Source organism: Mustelus asterias, chromosome 21 (genome assembly GCF_964213995.1).
Source record: "Mustelus asterias chromosome 21, sMusAst1.hap1.1, whole genome shotgun sequence".
Lineage (NCBI taxonomy): Eukaryota > Metazoa > Chordata > Chondrichthyes > Carcharhiniformes > Triakidae > Mustelus > Mustelus asterias.
In genome coordinates, this window is record NC_135821.1 from 41,505,536 (window position 1) to 41,519,565 (window position 14,030).

Sequence of the window (14,030 nt, forward strand, 5' to 3'; positions counted from 1 at the left end):
CATAGATTTTCCATTGCCCAAAACGTGAACTCTCCTTTGCTCAACCCCACGCAGATATCCAAATCATGGTTCAAAAAGGTCTGACCTCTTATCTTCCCAATTAAATTTTCAGTTTCCATAATCTAAATTAAAACACACGAAAACTTACATAATTTTTATAATTATAGAATGCAGATTTAAATAGCAATTTCACAAATTTAGAACAAAACCTATTTATACATGACATAGTACTCATCTTCAATGATTAAAAAATAAAAATTACTTTTTAAATGAGCCAATTTGAGCATTAACTACCTAAAATAAATAGTTTTTGAAAACTTCAATATGCCTTTGATAACAGCAGGGAAATCCTTCTCGGTTTTCAATTTTTAACTGCTAGATCCAAACTGGACTTCAGTGGGTTCCCAGTCTGGCCATGTCATAAGGGGGGTTATGGTTAGTGTTCTCCTGCATTGCACTGGGTCTGCAGAGATGGTTCCACTGAAGACTGAAGGCTGCTGCTCCCATCAGGAGTTCCGGCATAATTTTTTAGGGCAGGTAAGCGACCAAAAATGCCTTGCATTTTCGGTGGACCATAGCTATCTGCTGGTGATTGGAGGTTATGGGCCATTTTTGAGCACCACACTACGAAAGATGTGAACGCATTGGAGACAGTGCAAAAGCGATTTACAAGAATGTTTCCAGAGTTGAGAAACTTCAGTTATGAGGATAGTTTGGGACTGTTCTCCTTCGAGAGGAGAAAGTTAAGAGAAGATTTGAAAAAGATGTTCAAAATCATGAGGGGTGGGCCACAGTGGAAAGGGAGAAATTGTTCCCACTTGTAAAAGGTTCAAGAATGAGATTTAAAGTGATTTGCAAAAGAAGCAAATGCGATGTGAGAAAAATTGTTTTCATACTGCGAGTTGTTCGGGTCTGAAATATGCTGCCTGGAAGCGTGGTGGAGGCACATTCATTTGAGGCATTCAGAAGGGCATGAGCTGATTACTTGAATAGAAACAATATGCAAGCATATGGGGAAAAGGCAGAAGAATGGCACTAAGTCATCATATTCAGAGAACTGGTGCAGACACGATGGCCCCATTCTATACTATAATTGTCTGTGATTCTATAATTTTCTGGAGGTGAGATGCAGGAATGCACTGAGGAAAATGGAGGAGAGAGTGTTTGCCTTGCTTGATCCCAGTTTTCATTGAGAGGCAGTGTCTGCGGAGTGTGGATTGGCTATACCAGCCATTTCAGAACTCATTGATCCAAGGTGGCAACAAGTCACCCTTGATCATGACAGATGGCCCAAGAAGAGGAAAATGTAGGAGAATAAGGAAACTCTCAGAAGCAGTAGTATTTCCATCTTACTGTTTTAATGGATGTTACGGTAAAAAGCCAGTGGAAATGCTACAGCGTTTCGAATATCTAAATTATCGAATATCCAACACATATGATTCTCTCCCTCCAGAGAGTGCCACATTCTTGCTCCCAAATCTTTCTTATTGGATTAAACCGCAAGCTTGTTTATAAAAATGTGTATGCCATGATGATCCCCACACTATTGGAAGCAGACCATGGAGCATTTTTCCGTGAGGTTAAGTCAGTCCATCCCTCTCTAGCATTTTACATATTGTGTAGATTAGAATTCCTTATTCTATTTAACCCCTGGGCAGGAGGTCACACTCTTTGGGATCCAGGAGAGGAAACTGAGGAGCTAAAAAAAATGAAAAAAGTGTATGATTCTTTCTGTAACGAACTTAATCAGACAATCGAGGTGGGCTTGTTAAAATATGAACTCCCCTGACTAAGGGCCACATTGATTGGGCCAATCAGGGAGCCTCTTGCTTTGTACTTAACCAGGCGTGTAAGTTCCTCTGGGACTCTTAGTGTAGACTACTAACTGAAAGCACTCTGTATGCTGTTGTCAGGCTTGTAAATAAAGGGATTTTGGTGAAAGGACTTCTGCCTCCGAGGACTTATTACACTTTTAAAATAAAATGTTAAGAAATAGAAGAAGAAAATATTTGACTGGAACAGATTGCAAGTAGCTGCAAGTATTGTGAGAGAAGTGGGTGTACCTGGAAGAGAACCTTATCATTAAAAAGAATAGAATACTCTTTTCTTTAAGCACTTAAGGATATTCCATTCACAAATTAACCTACTTTCTGAATTTCTTTTCTGCAGGCTTGCATTTCTTAATAAATCACGGTAGCACAGTGGTTAGCACTGCTTCTTCACAGCTCCAGGGACCTGGGTTCGATTCCCGGCTTGGGTCACTGTCTGTGTGGAGTTTGCACATTCTCCTCGTGTCTGCGTGGGTTTCTCCGGGATTTCCGGTTTCCTCCCACAGTCCAAAGATGTGCGGGTTAGGTTGATTGGCCATGCTAAAAATTGCCCTTAGTGTCCTGAGATGCGTAGGTTAGAGGGATTAGTGGGTAAATATGTAGGGATATGGGAGTAGGGCCTGGGTGGGATTGTGGTCGGTGCAGACTCGATGGGCCGAATGGCCTCTTTCTGTACTGTAGGGTTTCTATGATTCTATGATCATATCAACTCAACATATCACACTGGCTGTCATCAGACTTATTAGAATTGTAATTCAGAGAACAAAATCTCCCCCAATTTGGCATCTATCTGCCAACTCAGCCTTATATTGAGAGACTGAGGGGGAATTTTGCAATAGTGTATTCAAAGATCAATTTGCTTATCATTAACACAATCGTTATGCACTAGCATTAGAGTGCGTTTGGATAGTGGGTGAATTCACATGAGTCTTGGAATCCTTCCCAGAACAGGAACAGGAACTGAAGGAGTGAACAATGCACTTCTTGACAGTGAATATGTTTAGCGGCAATTAGAATGAATACCTATTCTGCCAATTAAATTGCATATCTAAGTTTAAGTTTATTTTATTGGTGTCACAAGTAGGCTTAAATTAACACTGCAATGCAGTTACTGTGAAAATCCCCTAGTCGCCACACTCCGGCACCTGTTTGGTACACTGAGGGAAAATTTAGCATGGCCAGTGCATCTAACCAGTACATCTTCCGGACTGTGGGAGGAAACCGGAGCATCCGGAGGAAACCCAAGCAGACACGGGGAGAATGTGCAAACTCCGCACAGAAAGTGACCCAAGGCTGGAATTGAATCCGGGTCCTTGGCGCTGTGAGGCGGCAGTGCTAACCACTGGGCCACTGTGGCACCCCATCTATTGTTGATGCAGAATTACATGCTCAATGTTCACCGTTACGCCCAATTGCTATTGATAATATATATTTATTGTATTATATATATTCCTCCCTCAGAATAGTCACGTGCGTGTTTCTATCAAAGATTCTAGCTCGCTATTTCTTTGCATCATGCTTTCAATAAATGAGACATATTTCTTCTCACTCAGTTCCCTGTCCTTCCCTCCAGAACATGTGGAGGTTGAAAAAAGGCATAAGATAACCCCACACGAGGAATGGATTATTAGAAGTGCACAGCTAACTGCTATCAAGAAAGGCAGACTGGATGAATAACAAATCAAGTCATTCACATGCAGCTTCCCTTAACAATGGATCTCTCTGATCATCCATAAAAAATAACTTCATACAAAGTAAATGTGAAAGTGATATTTTAAATTGCAGAGTTGCATTGGAAAAATTGCTCAATTTGTTTAATATACTCTAATTTCAGCTCCTTGTTTTTGAACAGATCTCACTGAATGTTGGAGGCTAGTGATAATATATCGACACATATGATTAAGTATACATGCACTGGGCAATCTAAGCTTTGCTACAAGCTGTTATAAACACAATCCATCTTTGACCATATGGTGGAACATACAAGTTTAGCAACATTACACCAGCGCTTTATCAGAGCTGTGCTATGTATATCCCAAAATCGAAGTGCCCGTCTTAGTGAGCCTGGCCATGTTGTTGTGTGCTTTACACTGATTATCTTGTTCACCATCGGTTCAACTGGTGGAGGTGGGATGTCTGGCTAAAAACAAAATCACTGTACCGGAAACAACAGACAACAAATAAATAAAGAAATGATGAGAACCAAACCCTCCATCGTCAAGGGGATAGATGTACAGTAAATGTGATAAAACCACAAGGGCAGGACAGTTTTATTTTTAACCTCAGATTTGGATTCAGCTCCAGCCTAGACTGCCAGACTAAAAGACTTATAGAATCCCTACTCTGCAGAAGGAGGCCATTTGGCCCATCAGTCCTACACTGACAACAATCCCATCCAGGCCCTATCTCCGTAACCCCATGTATTTACCCTCCTAAGCCTCCTAACACTAAGTCAAAGTATCTCCTCAAATGTGCACGCAAAAGACCTGGAATCTATGAGTAAGATAGAAACAGGAAAACTCAGAGGCCTTTTGAACTAATATTTCAGTACTGCCAGTATCAAAGCAATTCATAGAATCCCTACAGTCCAGATGGATGCATTTCGGCCCATTGAGCCTACACCGACAACAGTCCCACTCAGGCTCTATCTCCGTAACCCCATGTATTTACCCTGTCAATTCCCCGAACACCAAGGGGCAATTTAGCATAGCTAATCCACCTAACCCACACATCTTTGGAGTGTGGGAGAAAACCGGAGGACCTGGAGGAAACCCAAGCAGACACGGGGAGAATGTGCAAACTTCACACAGACAATCAGCCGAGGCCGGAATTGAACCCGGGTCCCTGACACTGTGAGGCAGCAGTGCTAACCACTGTGCCATTGTGCTGCTCTCATTTGTTTGCCAGTTCTATGTCCAGTTTCAGTAGCCCACAGTTACCTATGGTGGTGGTTTCACTGCATCTGTCTCTAATTTGGCAACAAACTCATTCAAAGAAACCACAAAGGAGTTTTATTTCAGCAAGTTTGGATCGAAGACACATCATTGATGTGGAAGAGAGCTTTTACTCTGATCACTAAGTCTGTTGGATCTGACGTGAGATTGTTTGACGATAGCAAAAGTGTTGAAAATGGAAAGTATTCCATTCACCAACACCCAAAGGGAATGGCAGCATTGTGGTTATGTCATTGTACGTAACCCAGGGGCCAGGGCTAATGATCCAGAGGTAAGAGTTCAAATCACGCCATGGCAATTACCAACTTCAAATTCAGTTAGTTAAATCTGGAATAAAGAACTGGTAATGGTGGGGGGGATTTCATTCCCTTCCCCCGCAGTGAGTTTGATGATGCGGGAGTGACACTGAATCAAGCAGGAGGGTGTTGGGTGGATACCCTGCCACCTTCCTCCCTCTGCCCTGATTAAGTCAGTAGCTACACGGCCTAGCGGGGGATGGTCTTCTTGCACCAATTGATTAATTGCTTCATCCTGATGCCACTAACATTAGCCAGCATTGCTGGAGGTCCTGATTGCAACGTCCTAGACCCATCCACCTTCAGTATTAACCTTTCCTTTGCTGCACGTTTGGGAGTGGATCTCTTCGCTGATAATTTCACAGTGTTCAATCATATTGGCAACCCCTCAGATAATAAAGTACTACCAGCTACATGCAGCATGACCTGAACAAAATTTAAACTTAGGATGCCACAGGAATACCAGGCAGTGACGATTCCCAACAAGGCAGACTCCGATCATTTCTTGTTGGCAATGTTAGGGGTCCTGGACCAGAATCCCAAATTACATTAGGAGGCCAAACTAGAACACAACATTTTTTTATTTTGGCACGAAAGTGAGGACAGGATGCTTCATTCCAGGAGTCATTCCACTGGCAAATTAGGGTTTTTTTTATAGTAAAACCAATGTTATTTAATATCATAGTTTAAATAGAGCTTTAACAAAGGAAGCAGCTTAATCATTACCCATTGAACAATATTAAAACATAAAAAGAAACAACTTTAATTTCTAACTTATCACTGATTCAGTTCCAAATAAGCAACATTCTTCTTACAGACTCAAAAAAAACTTTAAATACAGTTAGCAACCACAAATATACTTGCTACAATGAATGTGAACAGCCTTGAAGCTTTCAGAGAGATTTTGTGATTTAGACAGCGGTTTGCAGACCTCTGTCTTTAAACACATCCCAGCCAGAAGTGAAAGCTATTCTTTATCTGCTTACATACCCAGCTCCTCCCATTAACCACATTATCACGTGAACCTGTCAATCCTAAATCCACCTCTCTTCCTTTAATCAAAAACCCCAGGGGACCATCCTTTTTGTAAACAAAAGTCCATTAGCCCTCTACTAAGTAAACACTACATAGCTAAAATGAATAATTAACCTGCTCTCCCAGCATCTGAGTTGTGTTCCTACCAGACATATTGACTGCTTGTAGAAAAAAAAACTTGAACACAATCCCCATAAACATGAAAAGCAATATAACAATACCACACTATCAACACAACATTCAACAGCTTTACCATTACTGAATCTGCCACCACCAAAATTCTGGGATTTATCATTAACCAGAAAGAAAAACAGGACCAGGCACATAAATACTGTGGCGACAAGAACAGGTCAGAGGCTGGGAATACTATGATGTACAACTTATCTCTCAATTACCCAAACCTTGTCCACAATCTACAAGTCAGGAGTATGATCAAACATGCTCCACATGCTTGGATGACTGCAGCTCCAAAAGCAGTCAGGAAGCTTGACATCATCCAGAACAAAGTAGCCTAATTAATGAAACCCCAAATATGATCTTAAATATTTATTCCCTCCGCCGCTCACACACCATGGATGCAGTGTGTACTATCTATAAGATAGATGGCAGCAACTCGCCAAGGCTCCCTTGGCAGCACCTTCCAAATACAAAACCTCTACCATCTGGAAGGACAAGGGCAGCAGATGCATGGGAACACACCCCACGTTCAAGTTCTCCTCCAAGCCACACACCACACAGACTTGGAAGTATATTGCTATTATCTCACTGCAGCTGGATAAAAATCCTGGAACTCCCTCACTAACAGCACAGCAGTGTGCACCATTTACAAGATTCATTGCAGCAATTCCTTCGACAGCACCTTCCAAACCCACGATGTCTGCGATTTTGAAGGTGAAGGGCAGCAGATGTAGAGAAATACCACCACCTCCCCCAATCACCACCCCCCCACCCCCGCCCCCATTCCTGCATGTTCCCCTCCAACCCACACACCATCCTTACTTGGAACTATATCACCATTCCTTCACTGCTACTGGGTCAAAATCCTGGAATTCTCTTCCTTACAGCATCGTGCATGTACCTTCATCACATGGACTGCAGCAGTTGAAGAAGATGAATCACCAGCATCTTCTCAAAGACAATTAGCAATGGGCAGTGATAGTCAGTGATACACACATATTGTGAAGTACTGAAAAAAATACCACCAGTGTGGGGGTGCCTACATGGACTGCATTAGTCCAACACCACCTTCTCAAGAGCAATTAGGGATAAACAATAAATGCTAGTCTTAGACATTGATGCCCACAGCCTGTGAATGAATTTTTAAAAATCTTGTCATCGCTTACCTTGAATAGTACAAAATTCACAAGGGAGGAAAACAGCTTGTTACAATTATCGGCCATCAGTCAAACCTGCAGAACACGAAACTCAGTCAGAGGCACTTTTTAAATCAGTTTTAATACAGCCATATGATAGAATAATAAATGCTTAATGCAAGAAAAAAAGTGCTCTATTTCAGTGACGTTCTTGACATTGCAATTATGTGAACACATTTCTTGCGATTACTAATTTCAAAATATGAGTCATGGTGCAGAAACATTCGGCAATAATACAAATTCAATTTGAGTTATCAATCAATGCTGTGCTTTGTATCTAAGTCTGAAAATAAAAACTTCAAACAGATAAATATAACCTCCTGTTGCATTGTCCCGTAATGCTGCATTAACAATGGATGATCTGGAACGTTTTATGAAGGGACAGTTAATAACCATTCAGAAATGTATTTTAAATTCTCACTTAATCAAAGAACCGTCAACCCTGCAAGCCAGAATGTTAACCGTGCGAGCAGCAATTATTGCTTGTAATTCTGCGGAGAGAGCAGGGCAACAGGGTGCAGGTGAAATTAGTTTGCTTGTTGCAAGCATATGCATTAGAAAGGTTAATTAAGGAAAATTGTGAAGGTTTAGAAAATTACAATCCAGAGTTGCTTTTCCAAATGCAGCCAGCGTTCTCGGGCAGAAGTTTATGTTCCGCTGCTGGGAAACTTGGAGGCTGACGCTGGTTCTTTGTTTGGCCTTCCCACTCTGACCTCTCCACAACTTTAAATTGAGATGGGTGAGGCTAAGGCCTCACCCCTCGCCTTTTCCCCAGTTGTAGTCCTAATGTGGAAATTTCACCTGATTTCCCCACCCAGCCTCAATTCCCCAGAAGGAAAAAAAATTGTTTGGCTCAGTATTTTTATTTCCCTGTTTTTACTCTTTCTTTTCCTTCTGGGTTTCAGGCTGATGGGAGAGGCCCATAAAGTAACCCTACTCAGACCTTTGGTGGGGTTGTGGGTTGGGGGGGGGTGCGGAATGGAGCGTGGGTGCAGGGGCCCCCATTAATTATGCCATTTTAACACTGGGTGCCCCCCAAAATATCTGGCACCTTCTGGTGCTCCTTCCCTCCTACCCTCTCCACCAAAATTCCTGCCCCGCTTCTGCCCCACACACTTGGGCCATACCTCCCCTCCCTGCCCTGAGACCTGCACATTTACCTGGCCCTGGACTCTCGGGACTTACTCTGCAGACTCCTTGCAGTCCCAGCCCTGTCCACTGCAACCTCTGGTGCTGCTGGGCCAAATGCGCTATCAGACAATCAGACCTGAGGTCAGACTTCCTCCTGAGTGAAGGGTGGAAGCCCCGCCTGCAGCCAAAATGACTGCAAGCCAATCAGTACATGATGATGATATAATAATGATGTCAGATCACTTATCTGAGAAAGAAGAGAGGTCTCGAAGACAATTGAAGCTGTGACCTCTTGTGGAAGTCCGTATGTGTAAATACATAGTTCTAGTTAAAAGACCATGTAATCGAACACCTTACATTCGGAGGCAAATAGCTGGTACCCTGACAACATTCATTCTGTGCCGGTCCAATGCTCTCTCGGTATTTGAGCCATTAACAAATGGGTGGTTTTGCTGAATGAGAAGGGCTATCTACTTAAGGGCTCGTGGCTTTAGACAGACGGCAAGCAATTCAGAAGGAAGAAGAGGAGGAGAAACATAGCCTCAATCTGAGCTGGTAGTAACGACGGTGAGACTATAGTCACTGTGTTTCTTTTTTATCATTCTCTTGTTCTTCTTGCATTTCATGCTCCCTCATCGATGTGTCAGCTGGTGGCAGTTTTGGACATTTGAAAGGCACAGGGTAGGATTGGATTGAGTGGGGGAATGAGAAGGTAAAAAGTACAAACCATCTGCTGATTGCACATTAGAAGAGGCTTTGAGATAACGGAGGATGTGGGGTGCATGGTGGCACAGTGGTTAACACTGCTGCCTCAAGGCGCCAGGGACCTGGGTTCAATTTTGGCCTCAGGTGACTGTCTGTGCGGAGTTTGCACATTCTCCCTATGTCTTCGTGGGTTTCCTCCAGGTACTCAGGTTTCCTCTCACAGTCTAAAGGTGTACAGGTTAGGTTGATCGGCCATGCTAAACTGCCACTTAGTGTTGAGGGATTAGTCGGGTAAATCCGTGAGGTTACGGGGATAGGACCTGGGTGGGATTGTTATCGGTGTAGGCTCGATGGGCCGAATGGCCTCCTTCTGCACTGTAGGGATTCTATGATTCCACAAAAGTTTCTGGTTTCTGCCGTGCGCTGGGCATGCCATTGGCCATGGCCTTAGTCGTGGCCGCACCAATGTTTGACAGCACTTCCATGGTAGTAAGAACAAACAGTCCCTATCTCACCCACTGCAAGAATAAGGGGTGTATTGTCAGTGAATCCACTGCAATGTGTTTAGATAATGTCCCTATCTCACATTGGAATATCTGGCAGTGATTGCAAGTGGTGAGATACGAGTGTGAGGTTTGCAGCAATGTTACGTGTACAAGGGTGTTATGACGGTCTGAACATTGTTTATGAATTATGCTTGATAGACATGGGCGGCACGGTGGCACAGTGGTTAGCACTGCTGCCTCACAGCGCCAGGGACCCGGGTTTGATTCCCGGCTTGGGTCACATTCTATGGAATTTGCACATTCTCCCCGTGTCTGTGTGGGTTTCCTCCGGGTGCTCCGGTTTCCTCTCACAGTCTGAAAGACGTGCTGGTTAGGTGCATTTACCCGAACAGGCACCGGAGTGTGGCGACGAGGGTAATTTCACAGTAACTTCATTGCAGTGTTAATGTAAGCCGTACTTATGACTAATAAATAAACTTTACTTCACTTTTTACTTTTAGAGAATTTTGGGCAGTGAGCGAAGGGCTTTGTGAATGGAGGGACACATGAGGCTTGACATTTATGTGTAAGGATATGATCTTCGAAGATTCATTCACTGATCTTGAGCATTCAGAAAGCTAACTGCATCCAAGTCCTTGCAGCTACACTCCTGCTATTTACTGTGAATGCTATCTCATCCCGCTGCCTTTGTAAGAGGGTATCCTGATGATCTGTGGGAAGAGGTCCTCTCTCCTGTTGTCCCTCTCTTGCATCAGGCCTCCAGTGCTGCATTGGAGAATTTTGTAGCACATTTTTGAGTGTGTTACATCATTTCCGCTGTTCCTATAACCTCTTCAACTCTGGCATGCTGTACCAGAATATACATCGCTTTTTAGAGATCTGGTCTACAAACCTCGCACAAACCTGCTGAGGCATGTGGCCACTCAGCAGTGTGCTTAACGCTGTGCAGCATGCCACTATCATTTAAATTAATAGGCACTGCAAGGTTTGCTGCCTGCATTGCTACAAATGATTAACCTCGAATCGCAATCCCTGTACCCAATTATCCATCCTTCATCCAACTTTATCGCCGAGAACTCTGCTTTGTCCAATCTGTCATGTAAGGGCCTAAAGACAAAATAGCTCCTATTTGGTTTTTTTAGTAACTGGGAATCTCTTTCGAGAAGCAATCATCTAATTCCTGCAACTTTTGTGCTCATTTCACTATCTCTTAAACCAAAGATATGAGACTGCCACTTCGCCACAGTGTGCCAATGGGACGTGGATGGGAGCAATGTTCCCTCTAAGCTCCTGGATCTGTGGTTATAGAAACAAAATCCTACAGTGCAGAAGGAGGCCATTTGGCCCATCGAGTCTGCACTGACCACAATCCCACCCAGACCCTATCCCCGTAACCCCATGCATTTACCCTAGCTAGGCCTCCTGACACTAAGGGGCAATTTAGCATGGCCAATCCACCTAACCCGCACACCTTTGGTCTGTGGGAGGAAACCGGAGCACCCGGAGGAAACCCACGCAGACACAGGGAGAATGTGCAAACTCCACACAGACAGTGACCCAAGCTGGGAATTGAACCTGGGTCCCTGGCGCTGTGAGGCAGCAGCACTAACCACTGTGCCACCATGCAGCATTCTCGAAGTTACCGTGAAGAAGACAAACAGGCTGCGCGCAAGAAGCATTCACTTCAAAATGTCTTGGTGTGCGGCAATCTTAAAGGGACTGCACAATGCAACAGGCAGGCAACACACAGCAAGGGGAATTTAGAGGGAACATTACACTCCTCCCACCCAGTCGGACCCCTCCTTAGTGCAGGCCCGTAGGCTTCTCTCAGCCCTCAGTAAAAGGCACACCACATCCGCAAAGTCTTTCCACAAGCAATAAAGGAACTGCAAAGATGTTGCTTGCATCTTTAATAGTATATTTTGTGGCAATATAATCAAAATAAAATAATCCAATTCTCTCCTGACAGTTTTACATTTTCATTTTGCTGGAGCGTTGAACATTTTACATTTAATTAGTCACATAATGAACACAGTATGTCATTAAAATGTAGGCAGTGACCTAATTACATCAGTCTTTTAAAAACACATTTAATTAATGTACTCCCATTAGTTATGGATTACCAAACTAATTGCAAAAACTGTAGTGCTGGGCTGTTGCTGACGAGAGCAGCTGCTGATGCTGTTGTATGAGGCAGGCAACCTAACATAGCAGCTACCTCAGCTAAGCAGTGAGGGTTGGTGTCTAGGACGGTACAATCCACTTCTATATCGTGAGTGGGAGAGTAACACTCCTTACAAATGTATTGCCCAGGTCCTTCCCAAGAGTCACAAGGCTTCGATTACAAGTCTTCTATTTTCTCTGTTCCTTATAGGAATAGGAGTAGGCCATTCAGCCCATTGAGCCTGCTCCGCCAGGGGTGGCACAGTGGCACAGTGTTTAGCACTGCTGTCTCACAGTGCCAGGGATCCGAGTTCGATTCTTGGCTTGGGTCACTGTCTGTATGGAGTTTGCACATTCTCCCGTGTCTATATGGGTTTCCTCCAGGTGCTCCAGTTTTCTCCCATTGTCCAAAGATTTGTGAGTTAGGTGGATTGGCCATGCTAAATTGCCTCTTAGTGTCAGGGGGGCTAACTCGGGTAAATGCATGGAGTTATGGTGATAGGGCCTGGGTGAGATTATGGTTGGTGCAGACATGATGGGCCAAATGGCCTTCTTCTGCACTGTAGGATTCTGTGATCTATGATTCTATGATTTAACACAATCATGGCTGATCGGATACTTCAATAACTTTTATACCCACTATCCCGATCACCATTAACATTAAATCTCTGCTTTAAACATACTTAATGACTGAGTTTCCACAGCCCTCCGGGGTAAAGAATTTCAGAGATTCCCAACCCCCTGAGTAAAGAATTTTCTCCTCATCTTGGTCCTAAGTGGCATCCCCCTTCGTTTGAAATTGTGCCCCCTGGTTCAAGACTCCCCTACCAAGGGAAACATCTTACCCGCATCTGCCCTGTCTATTCCTTTAAATATTTTGTCGGTTTCAATGAGATCCCCTCTTATCCTGTGAAACTCCAGAGAATATAGGTCCAGTTTGCTGAATCTCTCTCCATAAGACAGTCCCGCCATCTCTGGCACAAGTCTAGTGACAAACAACAGAGGCCCCAGCACTGATCCTTGTGGAACACCGCTTGTCACAGACCTCCAGTTAGAAAAGTTCCCTTCCAGTGTTACTCTCTGCTTTCTATGCCCAAGCCAGTTTTGTATCCATCTTACCAGCTCACCTTAGATCCCATATGACTTCATCTTCTGTATCAGCCTGCCATGAGGAACCTTATCGAAGGCTTTACTCAAGTCCATGTAGACAACATCCACTGCCCTGCTCTGGTCAATTTTTCTTGTCACTTCCTCAAAGAACTCAATCAAATTTGTGAGACACGACCTCCTCTTCACAAAACCATGCTGCCCATCACTAATAAGCCTATTCTCTTCCAGATGTGAATACATCCTGTCCCTAAGAATCTTCTCCAATAATTTCCTCACCACTGATGTAAGGCTCACAGGCCTGTAATTTCCTGGATTGTCTCTTCTGCCCTTCATAAACAGAGGAATAATGTTTGCCACTCTCCAATCCTCTGGTACCTCATCTGTGGCTAAAGAGGATGCAAAGATTTTTGCCAAGGCCTCAGCAATTTCTTCTCTCGCCTCTCCCAGTATTCTGGGATAGACCCTATCTGGTCCTGGGGACTTGTCCAGCTTAATGTTTTTCCAAACCTCCAATACCTCCTCCCTTTTTATCTCAACATCCTCCTTTCTACACTCAGCATCCACCACACCCTTCTGCTTTGTGAATACTGATGCAAGGTACTCGTTAAGGACCTTCACCCACCTCATCTGGCTCCACACACAAATTCCCTCCATTATCCTTGAGTGGACCCACCCTTTCCTTAGCACAATCCCAAGGTATTATGTTGAAGAAGAGAAGGGGGGATTAGCCATGGTGTCCGGGCCAATTTTAATCCCATAGTCAACAAATAAAGACAGATTGTTGGTTGTCAGATCATTGCAATTTGTGGGACTTTGAACTAATTAGCTGCTGTGTTTCCTATCATACTGGAATGACTACACTTCAAAAGTACTTAATTGGCTATAAAACATTTGTGACACCTTGAGTCATAAAATACTCTGCAGAAAT